This window comes from Myotis lucifugus, unplaced genomic scaffold (assembly GCF_000147115.1).
Source record: "Myotis lucifugus unplaced genomic scaffold, Myoluc2.0 scaffold_1, whole genome shotgun sequence".
Classification (NCBI taxonomy): Eukaryota; Metazoa; Chordata; class Mammalia; order Chiroptera; family Vespertilionidae; genus Myotis; species Myotis lucifugus.
In genome coordinates, this window is record NW_005871049.1 from 14,459,938 (window position 1) to 14,480,070 (window position 20,133).

Consider the following 20,133-nt stretch of genomic DNA (forward strand, 5'->3'; position numbering starts at 1 on the left):
CTTGAATATCAAAAGCACAATTCTAGGAGTAAAATAATTTTTTCAAGTCTCATATAAATTTATTTTCCTGAAATTTAATCATATTCAAAATGAAATTGGAAGTTATTCACTAAACCATTTCTTAGTAGCATATTTCTATTTTGCTATTCATTCCACTAGCCTATTTTCCTTTATTACTGTTCTATTATATACTAGAGATCCGGTGCACGAAATTCATGCACTGGGGGGAGGGGGTGTCCCTCAGCCCAGCCTGCACCCTCTCCAATCTGGGACCCCTCGTGGGATGTCCAACTGCCGGTTTAGGCCCAATCCCTGTGGGACATCCTTCTCACAATCCAGGAAGGCTGGCTCCCAACCACTCGCCTGCCTGCCTGCCTGATTGCGCCTAGCCACTTCTGCCTGCCAGCCTGATCACCCCCTAACCACTCCCCTGCCAGCCTGATCGATGCCTATCTGCTCCCCTGCCAGCCCGATTGCCCCCAACTGCCCTCCCCTGCCGGCCTGGTTGCCCCTAACTGCCCTCCCCTACCAGCCTGGTACCCCCAACTGCCCTCCCCTGCTGGCCTGGTCCCCCCCCAACTGCCCTCCCTCCCCTGCTGGCCATCTTGTGGCTACCATCTTGTGACCACATGGGGGTGGCCATCTTGTGTGAGGGCATGATGGTCAATTTGCATATTACCTCTTTATTATATAGGATTGTTAATAATAAAATTTAGTAAAAATTGACAATATGAGAAAAGTTATCAGCAACAAAAGAATACAAGAGCTGTAAAACTCTACAAAAACCATGAAAATTTATTTATGAGGAATGGCAGACAACAAATGAAAATTTCATACTGATAATCTGAGTGATGATTGGTGGTCGAGCATCAACCTATGAACCAGGACATCAGGGCTTCCTCTATGAAATCAATAAAAATATACTTAAAAAAATAAATTAAAACAGGCTCTTAATTCCTTTACTTTCCTTGTATTTCCTTTCAGAGACAGATGAAAAATATATTTTTAAAAAATCCTTCTTGAAATCCTCAATTTCTTTGGCTTCTCTGATATTATTTTCTTGAAGTTTTTGTCCTTCTCTGTCATCTTTTCAAGTTTCTCTTTTATTATCTGACTGTTAAATACGGATGGCCCCAGAGTTATTCTGGATTCTCTTCTCTTTTTGTTTGGCACATTGTCTTTGAGAAATTTTATTCACTCCCATAGTCCCATGTGCCAACTATACTTTTTTAAAAATATATTTTTTTTATTGATTTCAGAGGAAGGGAGACAGAGAGAGAAATAGAAACATCAATGATGAGAGAGAACCATTGATCAGCTGCCTTCTTCATGCCCCCCTCTGGGGATTGAGCCCATAATCTGGAATCAAACTGTGACCTCCTGGTTCATAGGTCAACGCTCAACCACTGAGCCATGCCAGCTGGGCCTAACTGTACTCTTTTAATTACCAATTCTCTCTCTCTCTCTCTCTCTCTCTCCCCCCTTCCTCTCTCCCTCTCTCCATTTCTCTATCTCCCTCTCTGTCTCTATTTCCATCTCCATCTGTCTGTCATTTCATCCAACAAATATTCATTGGCAGTTATTCTATGCCAGGCATCATGCCAAGCACTCTGGCCCAGATTCCTGCCAGAGCACCAGATCCACATAACCAGTTTGATTTCTTTGTGTCTCAAAGGCATCTCAAATTCAAGATGCCCAGAACTAAACATATTATTCCCTAATTTTCCAAACATGTTCCTCACTCTGTATTTTCTGACCCAGAGACAAGAATTATCGTTCACCCCAGTGCCCAATCCAGAATTCTCAGTCATATCTGAGTTCTCCATAATTATCCTCCCTGCTTCTAATTAGTTGCTAAATTCTACCTCTTAAGTACAGGGTATACATACTTTAACACCTGATAGCTCAATTTTGAAAATGAAATGTATTTTAATAAGGACTGTCTTTATAATTATTCAAAGTGTCTGTATACATTTTTTAGGGGCACTCTATATTTTGGTCTTTTATGGTTGTTTTGTGCCCAGGCTCTGGAGTCAAATCACAGCTATACCATAGCTGACTGCCTAACATTAAAAATAAGTTGTTTTTACAGCATCAGCTATGGACCAAAGGGTTGCAGGTTCGATCGCCAGTCTTGGTTAGGCGTGTTCAGGAGGCAACCAGTTATTGTGTCTCTCTCATATAGATGTTTCTCTCTCTCTCTCTCTCTCTCTCTCTCTCTCTCTCTCTCTCTCTCTCTTTCTCATCCACTTCCCTCCCTTCCCTCTCTCTCTAAAGAGCAATGTAAAAAATATCCTCAGGTGAGGATTAAAACAAAAAAACCCAAAGCTACATTACTCTCTTGATGACTCAAAGAACCAGAGGAAAGAAATATTCAGAACACCTTATTTTTTTTTATGTTGAACCAGCTCTGCTTTGAAAAGATTCTGCAGCATACCAAACCTTATAGAATAACTAATGTCTTCATTACTGCTTTCTTTGCAAGTAATTTCAACTGTTATATAATCCCATCTTGAGCTATGTTATTAAAAAGTTCTAAAAGATAGAGATATGAAAATCACAATTAGTTCCTTCACAGATGAAACCACAAAATTAATGAGGCTGCATCATTCATATAGTGACAGAAGGAAATGTACAACTTTTACTGCTATTATGCCAAAAAAATGTTAAAAGGCACAGTTCCATATCACCACAACAAATCCCGGTTAAAAATTCATGTCATTGCATGTGCATGCATTTGTAGAGTTGGGAAATCATTTGTTCAGAGATTTTTTTTAAGTAGCTAAAGACTAGAAACAATTCTAAAAAGGAAGGCATTTTTCAAATTCTGTCTCCATCCAAAATACAAAAATCTTATTTCAAAAAAATATTTGTTAGTGAACAATACATTTGGATTCTTTCTAAAACATTTGAGGCCCAAATTTATACTGCCCTGAGCTCTGTCTAGAAATAAAAAGTGCACAGATCTAAGGATGTGTACATGCTTGTTTATTACTAGAGGCCCGGTGCACGAATTCGTGCATGGGTGGGGTTCGGCCAGCCCACCCCAATCGGGGTGATCGGGCTGGGCTGGCTGTGGGAAGGGGCTGTGGGCGGTTGGCCGGCTGACCCCACCCCCTGGTTGAACTTCCAGTTGAACTCCCAGTTGAGGGGACAATTTGCATATTAGCTTTTTATTATATAGGATGCCGGTCAGGCTTTTAGCACTAAAGGGGGTGGGGGAGATATTTAACTAAAAATAAAGTTCAACAATAAAAATGACTAATAATATATCTAACTCTTAGCCTAATACCAGTAGTTTCCTTAGGTGGCAATAGAAGAAAAATAGAGTATAATGTGATAAAAGAAATATACCTGAGTCCATTCCTGTTGCCTCTATAGAATTTGATGAAATTAATAATTCCCTGCAAGGCCAATTATAGCTGCTGCTGAAACTTCGTGAAAGCATCATTTTGAACCTTTCAGTTTTGGTCTATAGCTATTACATTCTTCAGAAAAATTTTTAGCAATAATCAACATTTTCATCATATTGAGAAAAGAAATTTTGCAAGAAGCAAAAGTGGTTTATCTTTCATTCAATGCACTGAGTCTCTTTCAAGTATATACCCAATCTCTGGAGATAAATTCAACAGTGTGTTCTCAAGAACAGCCTCTCAGTCAGTCCTATTTTCAAACCAAAGATGACTGTGCTGCTGATATAGTGCTGTTGTGACAGATGACTACAGTAACAAATTTCTCTATTTAGTTAAACAGGCTCTATTCACAACAGGCATCGAACTCTTTCCTTTGTATCATTCACCAACACTCATTTCTTAGCATAAACGTTGCTTTCCTTCACATTCTGTGCAATATATGCTTAAGAAAAAACATCCAATTTCCAACACTATCATTATTGTCCCTACTTTACAATCCTACAAGGGTAGTATGGTGTAATGAAAGTTACACAAGTTTTAAAATAAGGCAGATCTTGGTTAGAACCCCATGGTCATCTAGTACAGCGGTCACCAACCTTTCAGACCTAACTGACCACCAATGGTCTGTGGACCACTGGTTGGTGACTACTGATCTAGTAGATACATGACCTCAGGAAAGTTACTTACCTTGTATTTGTTTAATTATTTGTAAAATGGGAAGAATAATACTTCATTTGAAAATTTGCTGTAAAAATTAGATGTAGTACATACACAGATGTAATCTCCTCTCCACCAAATGATAAGCACAAAAGCTGGCATTAAAGCAATAACTTCTTTCTATTTTTTTTTTATCTCTATCTTTCTGCACAGCAAGGTAATGAACGCTTTATATTTTAATAATGCTAACAAGCTCTCCATAGTTATTATTGAGCCATCTCACCTCTGTTGCTTTCATTCTCATCCAGATGACCTTTTGAGAACTGGACTCAGCTCTAGAATTTCTACATAGGCGGAACTTGGAGGAACAATCTGGTAAGAAGGAGACATTAGAAAAACTGTCTTAAAACTGAATTGTGCACAGCAAGGACATTGCTTTAATTCTAGTGTAAATAGAGGTACTTTTGCATTGATGCTGTGCTTACAAAACAAGCACCCTGCTTTTATTTATGTTGTATGTTTTAGGGCTAGCTATTCAGAAGGCTGGTGGAGATACAAAGGACCTTAAAAATCCCTCTTCTCCCATAACATCCTGCCATGATTTAGCCCATCATCAAACATTATGCTCCATGACACTTTTCAAAATAGCATTCATAGCTCACATTAGTATCCGTGCCCAGAATACTCTTCCTTTCTCACAACCTATTTATTCCTCCATGCCTACCTTAAGATATATTAAAAGTTAAAAACTACTCCTTCCCCATCATCTGATTTTGACCAAAATTTCATTTTTCTGGAATCAAGAGAACTGCAACATACTGGCTAATGCTGGGGCCAGACTGCCTGTGTTCAGGCAGGTGGGTGACCTTGGGCAGGCTCTTTATCCCCTCTGGGCCTCTCAGCTTCCTCACCTATACAATGAGGATAGCAGTAGTAATCCATCCCGCAGGATTGCTGCAAGTACTAAATGAGTAATAACTGTAAAGTTTGGCATAAAGTTAGTGATATATAAAGTTTAGCGATTATTACTACTAAGTTAAAATGGTACTTTCTTATATGTAAATACAGCCTTCATATAGGCACTTACCTAGAAGCAACTGCCTCATAATCAGCTCCTCTAGATACATGGTAATTGGTCCAACTAAGTGGTGCCTAAAATCCATTTTTCTTCCATTTTTATCTGTAGCGAAGTGTTATTTTTTCATACATTCTATGTACTTGCTATGTGCCAGACACTGTGCTGGAAGCTGAGAATATAATGGTGAATAAAAACACATACTACCTCTCCCCTGGTGATATGTATCAATAGTGGGGGAGAGCATCACCAATCCAATAATCATAAAACAAATGGAAAGCATTAACTATGAAAAATGCTACAAAGTGTGTTATATGAGGGCAAGAAGGCCAACTTGCCAAAAATCAATTTGCACAAAGCCAATTTGCCAAAAGTCAATTTTCCAAATGACTGATCCTCTGTATTCCCTAACAGACAATTCATCGAAAGCTAGTTCGCCAAAAGTCAATTTCTAGAAAATCAATTTGATGAAAAATAATCTGCCCAATCATCATTTTACCAAATGACCAATTCACTGAATTATTGGGGATGTTCTGAAGTCTTAATTTCACAGAAGTTTTGACACAGTCCTTTCATTCCAGCTCTTTAACCCCAAATTTGACAGTCAGTCTGAGCTAAATGTCAATTTCATGTTTTCACATTTCAGATGCCAAGTCCTTCTCTAATGCCCAATGTTATAGTGCTCCAATGTAAGCAAATGGTGGGCTTCTTACATGCAGTTCACTGCATGTAAGCTTGCAATTTAAGACTTAAGCTCTCCCTGCCTCTGCCTCTTCCAGAAAGGAAACTGCAGAGAACTATCTAGAACAGAGTGATACACTGGTCTTCTACAAATTGGCTTTGGCCAAATTTATTTTTAGCTAATTGGTCATTCATGGAATTGATTCCAAGTTGACTCTTTCTCAGTGATTACCTAAAGTTCATGTTTTGAAAACAGGGAATTTGGCCTAGTCAGACTGGTGAGAAAGGCTTCATTGAGGAAAAAAGTAACTGAACTGAGGTCAGAAGGATAAATTTTAAAAAGTAACCAAGCAAAAGGGGGAGGAAAGGAAGGAAACAGCATATGCAAAAAAAAACTATGTTCAGGAGGAAGCCCTGAAATTGCAAGACTTTGCAAAATAACCCAGTGTTGTTGGAGTACAGAGAACACATGAGAGCAAAGTGTGAACTAAGGCTAGAAATGTAGTTGGTAGCTAGACCATGTGTCTCACAGACTATAATAAAGACTTCTGTTCTTATTTTAAGAATGGGGATCCTTAATATATTTTAAGTAGAGGAATGACATGGTCAGTTTTGCATTTTGAAAGATCACTTCGCAAGTGGTGTGGAGACCATATTTTAATAGTGTACTGGTGCCCTAGCCAGCATGCTCAGTAATTACAGCGTTTGCCTATGCACTGGAGGGTCATGGGTTTGATTCCTGGTCAAGGACTGGTGTCCTTGTAAGAAGACGAAGAGATGCAAGAAAGCCCTCTCTTTTTCTCTGCATGGGCACATAGGAAAGGCCATGTAAGGACACAGTGAGAAGGTTGCCATTTACACCCAGGAGAAGAGACCTCATCGAAATCAACACTAATTGCACTTGGATCTTGGACTTCTAGCCCCAAGAACTGAGAAAATAAATTTCTGTTTTTTAAGTCACCCAGTTTTCAGTCATTTGTATGGCAGTTCTAGTGGACTAATACAGCCCTTACCTATTGAAAGACTTTAATGGGATATACCTCCTCTGTTATGTTTACTTACAGTAGACAAACCTGGAACCTAAGGATTTACTAGTATGGGCCAGGACACTGGAAAATGTCGGGTAAACTAGTAACTACCTGAGTATAAAATGGAAATGTCATTACTGAAAAAGCTCCCTGTGTGTAAGTGATATAGCAACTTGCATTACTAATGTAGAGACTTCATGTTAATCTGTGCCAGAGTGAATACTAATGGAAGAAAGGATGTGGGAATCTGTGTTGGTGGTCTCAGACCTCTCTCTGCCAAGCCTGTTCCTCATGATTACTTATAATGAATATTAGTAAAGCTTGATGCAGGGTAAGATCTCTGACTGTCATGTGTCTGATTTGACAATGCCATCCTTTGTGTTCAGATCACTACCTCAGAGAATTAAATAAATCAGTGCTTCTGAAAAATGCAGTGCCAAGTTCATAGCAAGTACTCATTAACTATTACTATTATTAATATGTTATTATAATCCCAAGAAATAATAAGAGCTCTCATTTATATAATGAATATTGGGTGACAGGCACTTAAGCTAAGTGCCTTCCATGGATTATCTCATTTAATCATCCAAAAAGCCCTATGTTCTATGTTTAATACCATCCTATGAGAAGCCTGAAGCCTGGAGATTTTCCCAAGGTCATATAGCTAGTAAATTGGGCCACTGGGTTTTAAACCCAGGCAATCTAACTCCCCAATAGAGCTCTTGTTCTTGATTCTCAATAACCCTGCCTTGCTACACTATTCTGTCTCTGAAAGCCATTGGAATGTCCATCCAGGTGCTATTTTAGTATGCTGAAAAGATAATTTATTAACTAGCACCAAAGTGGCCTTCAAATGTTAATGCAGTTTCTGAATATATGTGACTTTCACCAAGGGAGTTACTTACATCAGGAGAAGTAGAAAGAGAGAACACTATCTATTATTTTTACTCAATTTCTCAAAATGTAATCACCATTTGATATCCCACTGAGCATAACCCCCTGTGCTTCCCCAAAAAAGGGCACGGGCTGCTCAGTTTTGAAGCAATGAGCTAAAACTGGACCTTTAGGAAAATTAGCATGAGATTAGGAGAGTTTCTTTTTTTCTCTCTGTATTCACAGATAATGCAAGCTATTTCATGCTGTCATTGCTTTATTTTTTTAAATATATTTTTTTATTGATTTCAAAAAAGAAGGGAGAGGGAGAGGGAAAAAGAGATAGAAACATCAGTGATGAGAATCATTGATCGGCTGCCTCCTGCATGCCCCCTCCTGGGGATCGAGCCCACAACCCGGGCATTTGCCCTTGACCAGAATCAAACCAGGGATCCTTCAGTCCAAAGGCTGACACTCTATCCACTGAGCCAAACTGGCTAGGGCTCATTGCTTTCTTATAAGCAACAATAAGGATAAGCAAAGACAAGGGAGAGACAAAAATCAACTCTACCTACTTTGCTAATAGCACTAATTACATCAACATACATGATTAACATATTATTCTGGAGGATAAAAGAGTACTGATAGGATTTTAAATTATATTTTGAATTGGTACAGACATTCCACAGCCTTTATTATATAATTGATAGTATAAACTATATGCACTCAATTTAGCCTTATTCCATTTTATTCATTAATGACATTCATTTTTATAAAATATCTGTAGACTGAATATTAAATCCAATTTCCATGGATTTTTACAATCCACACAATACTGAGAATGAGTGAATAAACAACAATGTCCCTGGCACTGATGCAGGCAAGTGGAAGATTATCTAATAATGTTACCCAGGAAGCGTTATAGTGGCCATGTTTCTGTCCATTGTGGTTCAGCTTTCCATCTGAATATCAAACAGGAAGTAATTTTTCCTGTCAAAGAGAGTAGACCATAGCCTTTGCCATCACAGAAAACAGGGCATGACAAAGAAAACAAGGTTCACAGCAGTCATATTAGAAAAGGACCATATTTGAAGTATGCACTAGGAATTGCAGATGCAAAGATAAAGAAATTTCTGTGAATAGTAATAAGGGCTTTGATACAAAAAATGTCTCTATCCTATTTGCAAGGAACCCTCCAAAAGAGGATTAGGAGGAGGTGGAAGAAAAAAATCTAGATTGGACCAGAAGAGATAAGAATACTTATTAAGGAGAAAATAGAAATTGACAGTAGTATCCCATTTGTAAATAATTAATATTTAATTTTGTATACCTATACATAAGTCAACTGTACATAGAAATGCGTATTTGTTGTTTTTAGAAGTCCTTATGTAAAAAATTTCTTTCCCTAAGTATTGTTAGAAAGAGATACCAGAACTGAAAGGACCTGTTGGGAGAGGCAAAGTGCCATGGGCAGTTAGCATACTGCACATTCGCTCAGTGTATGCCAAAAACGAACAGCCCTGACCATTTCTCAAGGTTGTGTTTGCAGAGAGCAAATTGAGAGATAAGGTAATGTATCCATTCCACACAAAAAGCAGGCTTGCTATAATAACAGTGGATTCCCAAGGTCGGTGTTGCTATCATACAATATAGCCAACTGCATGTGCAGGCTCCCAACCAGGCCCTGTGTGAATGAGGGGCAAGGGAACCAAGGCAAGCATACTGATGCATCAGTGAAATAGTAACAGGCTAACTTATTAGCTTGCAAGCATGGTAAAATCAAATCTCAGAACCAACAGACCCTGTTTGGCACTATATTAAAGATCCCAGGGTCCAGAATAGATGAATGAGGTAAATCACATCTTTCATAATATGTTTTTGTTTTGTTTTGTTTAATGAAGATGGTATGTATCTTGCAAGAAAAAGGGCAGACAGAATGAACAATGCAGTTTGTGATTCAGGAAGAGAGCAAAGCTAATTGGCCCAGTATGAATATGATCATGTGATTGATCCACTGTCCTCTAGCAAGCCTATTAGCAGAAACTTGAAAAAAAAAATTTCCCGGCTGGCATGGCTCCGTGGTTGAGCACTGACATATGAACCAGGAGGTCATAGTTCCTGGTCAGGGCACATGCCTGGGTTGTACACTCTGTCCCCAGTGTGGGGCCTACAGGAGGCAGGTGATCGATGATACTCTCTTGTCATTGATGTTTCTATCTCTTTCTCTCCCCCTCTCCCTTCCTCTTTGAAATCAATAATAATATATATTTTTTAATTATCTCTGGTTTGTGGGTTTCTGGTGTTGTGGAAGGTTTTTCAAATGTCTAGAAAGTGGCTTTTTCTAGAACTCTGTAATAAACTTGCATATTTCCTTATATTTTTCAGTTTTCACATCTTTCATAAAGTTATTTGTAGCATTTAACTTTATATTATATATTAAGGAACAGAGTTCAGAAATTGATGGGGGTGGGGCAGTAGGGCAGTCATGGCTCTTATTCATTCATTAACCAAACATTAAGCATCTGTGTGTCAGCCATTAATGTGTTTGGGTTTTTTTTATTGGTCTTTGTAGAGCAGCTTTAGGTTACAGAAAAATTCCACAGAAAGTGTAAATGATTTAAATTTTTCCCTATTATTAACAACTTGTATTGTGTGGCACATTCGTTACAATTGATGAACCAATATTGGTACATTATTAACTAAAGACCACAGTTTACATTAGAGTTTCCTCTTTGTGTTATATATTCTATGAGTTTAACAAATGGATCATATCGTGTGTCCATCATTACACCATCACATAGAATAGTTTCACTACCATAAAAATCCCCTATACTCTACCTATTTATTCCTCCCTTCCCCTTAACCACCAACTGATAAAAGAGGGGAAATAAATGGTTCTTCTGTGCCATTATGTGTCAGATACTTGATGCATACTAAAACTTTTAACCTACAAAACAATCCTTGGAATAAGGTGGTACTATCCCCATTTTGCAGGTGAAGAAACAGAGGTCCAAGTGTGTAACTTACCCAAGGCCACAACATAAAAAAGAAGGTAGAATCAATCCACTTAGGTATGTTTTCAAAAACAGTAATATTTCTTCTTATTGATCTGAAAGTAAAAAAGTATAGGACATTAAAAAACAGAAAGATAACTGGCCTGCTTTGTTCCTATCTCTGATTCTTTTTTAAGTTTTTTAAAATATATTTTTATTGCCCAGCTGGTGTGGCTCAGTGGTTGAGCATCAACCTGTGAACCAGGAGGTCACAGTTTGATTCCTGGTCAGGGCACATGCCTGGGTTGCAGGCTTGATCCCCAGTGGGGCATGCAGAGAATCAATGATTCTCTCTCATCATTAATGTTTTTATCTCCTTCTCTTTTCCTCTGATGTTTCTCTCTCTCTGTCCACATGAGGATATCCCAAATTGCATTTTTACAAAAACCCAAAATTCATTATTTAATAACTAGAGGCCCGGTGCACAAATTCGTGCATGGGTGGGGTCCCTTAGCCTGGCCGGTGATCCGGGCCTATTGGGGCCGGCCAGCCAGGGGATGGGACTGCGGGAGGTTGGCTGTGGGAGTGCACTGACCACTAGGGGGCAGCTCCTGCGTTGAGCATCTGCCCCCTGGTGTTCAGTGCGTCATCATAGGGACCATCGACTGGCCACTTAGACAGATAGATAGATGATATAGATATAGATAGAGATAGAGATAGAGATAGAGATAGAGACAGAGACAGAGACAGAGATAGATATAGATATAGATATAGATATAGATATAGATATAGATATAGATAGATTATTGAGTGCTGAGTACTAGGAAATACTGCACTGGGTACTTGGTAAGGAATAGGAAGGAAGATAAACATGATCCTTGTCCTCATAGAACTTACCACCTAGGGTAGAAGAAAGATATTCAAGAATTTTTAAAAAATTAATTGTGTCAGGAAGGCCAGGGGATTGTCAAGGGCGGGGGGAAAAAAGAGACATATGTAATACCCTTTGTAATACTTTAAGCAATAAAAAACAAAATTAATTGTAATAAGTAATAGAAATACAGGATGCTCTGAAGATTTTTTACAGAATATGTGACCTAGTTAGGTAAGGCTTCCCCCGAAGATGGGACAGTTGGGATCTGAAAAAATGAGTTAGTGAGACTTGGGAAAAGGGACCATGGGAGGGAAGATCACTACAATTTATATATATATATATATATATATATATATATATATATATATATATATATATGTAATTTCCCCCTACAATGTTAAAGAGCTTATCTAAATAATTAGAGAGGTTTGCTGCAACCAGAGTAATTATTTTATGTAAAACATTCCAAAACTAAGGGGATAATTTCTACAAAAATTTTAATAAAAAAGTCACTTAATTTAATTGCACACCAAAAAACAAACAAACAAAAAACCATGAGCTTTACAGACCCTAGTTTGTTCTCTCTATAATTTGCAATGGTGTAGTATTGTCTTCTACATTGTCATTGCAGAAACTTTAAAAAGAACCTAAATAGTAAATGATAAGGTTCTCATTCCTGCCTTCCATCTAAATCTTTAAAACATCGCACAATTATCCATTCCAGCACTCTACCCATATTAGCAAACAGGAGTTTTCAGAGTTGCAAATACCTCAATCACAAAACAGGTAAAACTACAACCATGCCACAACCACCTGCTCTATACCTCATTCCTAGTTATACAATCCTGTAGTTACATGCCCCTCTCCAAGCCAGTCACAGCCTTGGTTGTCCCCAACCAGAAGGTTTTTCACCTCTCAACATTCAAAAGTAGTAATAATAGTTCTGAATTTCTATTATAAATAAGTAAAGAGGAGACACACAGGTCTTAGGGAAAAGATAAGGGGGTTGACCAAGACAGGAATCAAACAATAATTAATATTCCTATCCCCTTTTTCTTGCCTGCATCATGTGTTTTTGATTTTAGGAACCACAGAGAGAACTGTTAGCTTTTCATGTGCCTATAAACATTTATGTCCATTTTTAAAGTTTGGCATCCCCCACCATTTTCATTTTGAATTCATGTTGGTCTGTTACGACTGCTTTGATCTTTTGGGATTTTTAAAAAAATCAAGTTTCAAGTATCTAATTTTATTTGAATGTAATAACTGGTAAAATGTCTATACATCAACAAGGTGCTACCACTGTTCAAACTCCTCTCAGGCAAGAGGGCAGAAACTTACCACCCAGCTTTTGAAAAAGCTTTTCTTATGATAATGAAAGTCTTCGAGATAGCAGCAATAATTGCTGTAGGATGTAAATTAAAGGTAATGAATAATAAACCTTGATTATCTTCAAGGTCTTCGGATTTCTTCATAACTTCATATACCATCCTGTGCCCTTTATAAGGCACACACTTTGCCAACAGGCATTTCACTTGTGACTAATCTAACTCCAAGCTTGTCCTTGAGTAGGCATTGAGGTTTCACATTTGTTTCATTATAGCTTCAATTCTGAAAGTTGTTTTTTTTTTATCAAAGACTTTCATCAAGATTAATCGCATTATACCCTTTATGCCTGTTGATTTTAGTTGCCACAAAACACCAAAGTCATCTTTGGGACTCTAATACCCATAAGACTCTGAACATCCCCTTTTCTGACCCATTTCTTAGCTTGTTCAATACCTTAAATCTTTCCACTGTTCCCTCTAAGACACAAAATTGCCTTCTCTGAACATTCCCTTCACTTCTTGCTTTAAAACCAATCAACCCTGCAGCCCTCTTCGCTGCAGCCCAAACTCCACTACTATTAGGCCTGCAGGTAGAAAAGATGACATGCCTGTTGCTTGTTGATCCTTCATTCTTCCTCCCTCCTCCATAAACATTCCCATGTAAATTTTATGACATCAAGTTACAACACTAACTGCCTTTCCCTGCTCCAGTGTTCAAACACCATCCAAGCCAGTATCCACTTCCCCACCTCCCCCCTACATTCCTTAGAGATTTTAGTTCCTAACTCCCTGACACTGTCTCAAACCCTATTCTTGTCATAATTCCCAGTTGGCTTCAGTGTTCACATAGATGATCCATCTAATAAATTTCACTCAGTGCCTTGACCTCCTCTCCTCCAATAACTTTATCCTCTACCCTACTCAGCTACATACTCTCATCCATAACTTAATCCTTGTCATTCCTAGTAACTACTGCCTCTCAGTCATCTCAGTATGACGTATTCCACTCTCTGACGACCATCTCCTCTCTATTTAGCTTGGAATCTGGAAAATTCCAACAACCCTCTGACTGAACTAGAAACTACTATTCATTTATTCTAACATATTTTTTTAATTTAAATCTTTATTGTTAAAAGTATTACATATATCTCCTTTCCCCCCCCCATTGATCCCTTTTAGCTCGCCCCCCACCACCTGCCCCAGGTCTTCTCCACCCTATTGTATGTGTCCATGGGCTCTGCATATATGCATACAAGTTCTTTTCACCCACCCACCCTCCCCTGCCTTCCCTCTGAGGTTTTAACATATTTTTATTGTCTCTCGCCCTTCAAATCGTAACTTTTGTCCTTAATATAGCTTAAATATAAGGGTAGATCATAACCACTCATATTAGTTGCACCGAATGGACTTTCCCTTCTCTTTTGTAAGTATACTTTGTGGGACCACTAGCGTGGAGATGGTGAACGTACGGAGAAGATTGACTCATATAGCTTCATATAAACTTGGCATTACGGTATCTACAAAGGAGTAGAGACCCTTTGTTACTATCACCTCCAAGTCAAATAGGCCTTCATGAGCCTCAGCAAACCCTGAAAGCCCCAGTTACCTAGGAACCATAACTTATTTCCATTCACAAGATAGCACACTGGTCCATTAATTGATGACACAATGCTGATTGGACCTGGTGAGAAAAATGCAGCAGCTACTCTAGACTTTGTTATAAGACACTAACATGCAGATATTAGTATACCGTTTTTGGAAAAACAGCTCTTGGATTGCTTTTGAACCTTAGTAGAGACTGAATGCACAACCATGCATGAGCCATTAAGATACCATGTACCTGTGCTGCCCATCATGAACTGGGTGTTATCTAACCCACCAAGCCATAAATGTAAAACGCACAGCAGCACTCCATCAACAAGCAGAAATGGCATGCATGTGATTGGGCCTAAGCAGACCCTGAAAGCACCAGTTACCTGTGGAAGTGACCCAAATGCCTATGATTGCCACTCTTGCCACACTACCTTCTCTCTCCCAGCTTGCAACTGTGGTGTCATAGGGAGTTGCCTATCATCAGTTGACAGAGGAAGAGAAAACTGGCCTGGTTTACTAGATAGTCTTGGACAATATGCAGGCACCACCCAAAAGTGGGCAACTGCAGCACAAGAGTCCCTCTTTCTGGGACATACCTGAAAGATAATAGCAAAGAGAAATTCTCCCAATGGGCATAACCATGAGCAATGTATCTCGTCCACTTTGCTTGGAAGAAGAAATGGCTATGAATATGATTACATAATAATTTATAGTCTGTGGCCAATTACTTTTTCCCCAGCCACCACTGTTATTCATTGCAAAGTGACCAGGGTAACAGGGATGAAGGTTACACATGGGCTTCCACTCAACAAGGCCATCCTGGCTATGGCCACTGCTGAGTGCCCAATCTGCTAATGGCAAAAACCCAGACTGAGTTCCTGATATGGCACCATTCCCATGATGGTAGCCAGCTACCTGGTGGCAGGTTGATTACATTGAACTTATCCCATTATGGAAGGGTCGGTGTTTTCTTTTACTGGAATAGACATTTTCTATAGATATGGATTTGCCTTCCCTGCATACAATGCTCCATGCAAGAACTACCACCTGTGAACTTACAGAACTTATGCACCATCATGGTATTCTATACAGCAGTGCTTCTGATCAGGGAATTCACTTCACAGCAAATGAAGTGTAGCAATGGACTCATGATCATGGAATTCACTAGCTTTACCACGTTCCCCAACATCCTGCAACAACTGGCTTGACAGAACAGTGGAACAGTCTTAAAGACTCAATTAGTGTCAGCTAAATGACAATAACTTGCCAGGCTTGAGCAAAGTTCTCCGAAAGGCTGTATATGCTCTGAATCAGCATCTGTTATGTGGTACTGTTTCTCTCATACCCAGGATTCACAGGTCCAAAATCAAGGGGTAGAAATGGAGTGGCTTCACTCACTATAACCCCTAGTAACTTATTAGAAAAATTTTTGCTCCCTATCTTGTGCTCAGATGGCTTAGAAATCTTAATTCCAAAGGGAAGGTTGCTTCCATCAGGAAACACAACAATGATTCCATCCAATTGGGAGTTAAGAATGCCACTAGACTACTTTGGACTCCTCATATATATGAATCAACAGGCAAATAAGGGCTGTGCCGGCTGGGTGACTAATCCAGACTATCAAAGGGAAATTGGACTGCTACTCTACAATAGAAATAAGGAATATACTCTGTCTGGATTATAAGAAATCCCCAAGGGTATCTTTTAGTATTGCATGCCCTGTGATTAAAGTCAATGGAAATCTACAACAATCCAATCCACACAGGACTACTAATGGCCCAGTTCTTCAGGAATGAAGGTTTGGGTCACTCCACCAGGCAAAGAACCACAACCAGTTTAAGTGCTTACTAAAGGCAAAGAGAATACAGAATAGTGTAAAAGGGTTGTTATAAACACCATCTATTACCACATGACCAGTTACAATAATGAAACCTAATTATCTTAAGTATTTCCCTTTAATTTATTATAAATATGCTTTTATGTATAATATATTTGCTTAATATATAGATCAGTCACCCAGCCAGCACACCTGAGCACAAAATAGGGAGCAAAAATGTTGCTAATAGGTCACTAGAGGTATTAGTGAGTGATGTCACTTCTATTTCCATCCCCTGATTTTATATATATACTAGAGGCCCAGTGCACGAAATTCACCCAGCCTGCACCCTCTCCAATCTGGGACCCCTCAGGGGATGTCCGACTGCCGGTTTAGGCCCGATCCCCCGAGGATCGGGCCTAAACCGGCAGTCAGACATTCCTCTCAATCCAGGACTGCTGGCTCCTAACCACTCACCTGCCTGCCTGCCTGATTGCCCCCTAACCGCTCCCCTGCCGGCCTGATTAACACCTAACTGCTCTCCTGCCAGCCCAATCGCCCCCAATTGCCCTCCCCTGCCAGCCTGATCTCACCCCCAATTGCCCTCCCCTGCCGGCCTAATCTCGCCCCCAACTGCTCTCCACTGCTGGCCAATTTGGTTCTGATTGGTCGGTTTCTATGCCAGTCAGCGTTAAAAGTTCCACCTCTTAGGCAGCCATTGGCTCCTCACAGTTGACCCAGATTTGGTTCTGATTGGTCAGTTTCTATACCAGTCAGCGTCAAAAGCTCCGCCTCCTAGGCAGCCATTGGTTCCTCACACTTCACCCAGATTTGGTTCTGATTGGTCAGTTTCTATGCCAGTCAGCGTCTCTGGGCCTATCAACGGGGTCTGATTAGAAAGGCGGGGCTGATCAGCAGCACCGGTGGAGGCCTGGAGAGAAACAGAGGCGTGGCTGCTGGAGAGAGAGAGGCAAGTGCTGATCAACAGCTGCCACAGAGGCTATGGATCAGACCCTGCTTCTCTCTTCAGGCCTCTCTCTGGGCCTGATTCGCAGCCCCCTCAGCAGTCAGTGCTGAGTCGCCACAGCAACCCAGCACTGACTGCAGGACTGCCTTCCGGTTGGTCAAACCTCCAGTGGTGACGGACCCAGGATTTTTATATATTAGGATTTTTTCTTTCCTCTTTTATTCCCTTATCATTAACATAATGTACTTAAGTATTGTTAATTTTAATCATAATATTTAAATTATAGGATATTAAGGAGAAGAGTAAACATCCTTCAAGGAATTTACTTCTCTGGGGAAAGGGTCAGTTTTTCTGGTTGTACGCAGGTTAGGTAGAATTATGATCTTATAGTCTTTATTTGGAGATCAAATATGGTTTTGAGAAGTATATGGGTGCCTAGTTGATAAGGGGTGGATTGTGATAGTTAATTTTATGTCATCTTGACTGGGCCACAAGATGCCCAGATATTTGGTTAAATATTACTCCCTGGTGTGTCTGTAAGGATGTTTCTGACTGAGATTAACATTTGACTAAGTAGACTGAATAAAGCAGATTGCAATGTAGACGCTCTCCCCTCTCCCCCCCTGCCCCCCCCCCCCCACACACACACACAATGGACTAATGGACTATAATTAGCCGGATACTGAACTGGACCTGGCTGCAACTTGGAATGGAAACTCTGAACACTGGCTTTGTTTTTAGCTCTACTGAAACCCCAACTAAACTTCTATGACTGGAATGGGACTTTAGAAACACACAGATGTAATTCCACACAAATAAAAATCACTCAGTCTCCTATTCGAGTCTCAGAAAATTCCAGCACTCAATGGGGGAATACCTCATCTTTCCCAAAACAATAGTTCTTTCTAATCTACACAATAAATTTGATGTTATAGGGCAGTGATGGCGAACCTTTTGAGCTCGGCGTGTCAGCATTTTGAAAAACCCTAACTTAACTCTGGTGCCGTGTCACATATAGAAATTTTTTGATATTTGCAACCATAGTAACACAAAGATTTATATTTTTGATATTTATTGTATATATTTAAATGCCATTTAACAATGAAAAATCAACCAAAAAAATGAGTTAGGGTATCACCTCTGACACGCGTGTCATAGGTTCGCCATCACTGTTATAGGGTGACATAAATACCATAGGGGAAAGTTAATCTCATAATAGAACTGTTTTAGTTGGCCAACTCTAACCTGCTTTTGGAAATGCTTTTTCTCTTTGGCAATCACAAACACACACAATTTTCACCTAATACTTGTTTAAACTTTTATGGCTTCATTACTTTACTATAAAATGAAACTATTAGCATCTATTTCTAAAAGTCTGTTTTGAGAACTAAGGATAAAGTATAATATATTGTTTCAGGCAAATAGAGGGTGTTAAATGACTAATAATTTCCTATCTGAGCTTTTTCTTTCATCCCCATCACTTGACTACCATTCCCAGATGTATGTTTATAAAACCATTTAATTAGCAATTGAGGTCTTAGACTAAATCCTTACACAAAATCTTAAAGCCTGTAGGATAGCACCTACTAATCCAATCATTAGCAGCAAGGCATACTATAGTAAAACCTTTCCACAGACTTCTGTGGTGAAGACTTGGGGAGGGGGGAGTAAGGGCTCGGAGAAGAGGGGGAAGGGGAGAAAATGGGAGATATCTGTAATACTATTAACAATAAAAAATGTATTTAAAAAGAGTAAAAAAATGTTGAACAGGAATATGGTACTGTTATATAAATTTTAGTTATGTTATCAAATAAATTATTTAAAGTAGACCACTTCCAATTGAAATCTTATAATCATAACAGAACATAGTATATAAATTTTTTACTAATGGCAAAAGAAGGAAACATGTTTTGAATACTTTGGCATAAAAACCTACTAAATATTTTGTTTATACATCTATCACTCAAGAAGTACTTTAAAAATACTGAGTCACCGCCTGGCCTGTGGGGAGGCAGAGGGCGTGGAAGGGGGGGGGCAACCAACTGATATTTCTTTCCCTCCACCCCATTCATTTTCTCTAAAAATCAATGGAAAAAAATATCCTTGGGTGATATCCTCAACAAAAATACTGAGTCACAGTCCTTTTGGAAGCCTGATAGTATGAGATACGTTATCTGTATTATATAGACAGAAAAAATTGTACTTTGTATCTCTCACACATCTTATTTTACAACATTCAGTTTCTGAAGACATAATATTAACAGAAATGGGGAAATGTTGTTGATGATTCAGAGAATTCATCAAGTTTTTAACTAACCAATATTTTTTTCCTATCTGCTTTGGAGTAATCACTTCAACTACTCTTGTTCACCAATCCTCATTTATCCTCAATTGGCTCCAAATTTTTTCTGCTACATTTCAAATCCACATACTCATTCCTCTTAATGCTTTAATTTATTTATTTTTATTTATTTTTTATTTTTAGAGAGAGGGAAAGACAAAAAGAAACATGGATGTGAGAGAAACACACCGATTTGTTGCCTCCTGCACGAGCCCCGACCAGGGCTCAGGTCAGGGAGGAGCCTGCAACCAAGGTATGTGCCCTTGATTAGAATTGAACCTGGTACCCGTTGGTCTGCAGGCCAACGCTCTACCCACTGAGCCAAACAGGCTAGGGCTTAATGCTTTAATTTCTACATTATTTTGGTCTTCTTTTTTTTAAATATATTTTTATTGATTTTAGAGATGAAGGGAGAGGGGGAGAGAGACAGAAACATCAATGATGAGAATTATTGATCAGCTACCTCCTCCCCCTACTGGGGATCAAGCCTGCAA

At 39.2% G+C, this 20,133-nt stretch overlaps 1 long non-coding RNA gene across 1 annotated transcript in view; it reads right to left on the reverse strand.

Moving 5' to 3' along the window:
- LOC106697086 overlaps window positions 1-20,133 on the reverse strand; it is a 49,030-nt gene that overhangs the window by 27,562 nt on the left and 1,335 nt on the right. Inside the window, exons 2-3 of the long non-coding RNA XR_002829541.1 lie at window positions 10,755-10,836; window positions 4,354-4,442 (exon numbers count right to left, since the gene is read on the reverse strand). This is a non-coding gene — a long non-coding RNA (uncharacterized LOC106697086). The remainder of the gene's footprint in view (window positions 1-4,353; window positions 4,443-10,754; window positions 10,837-20,133) is intronic.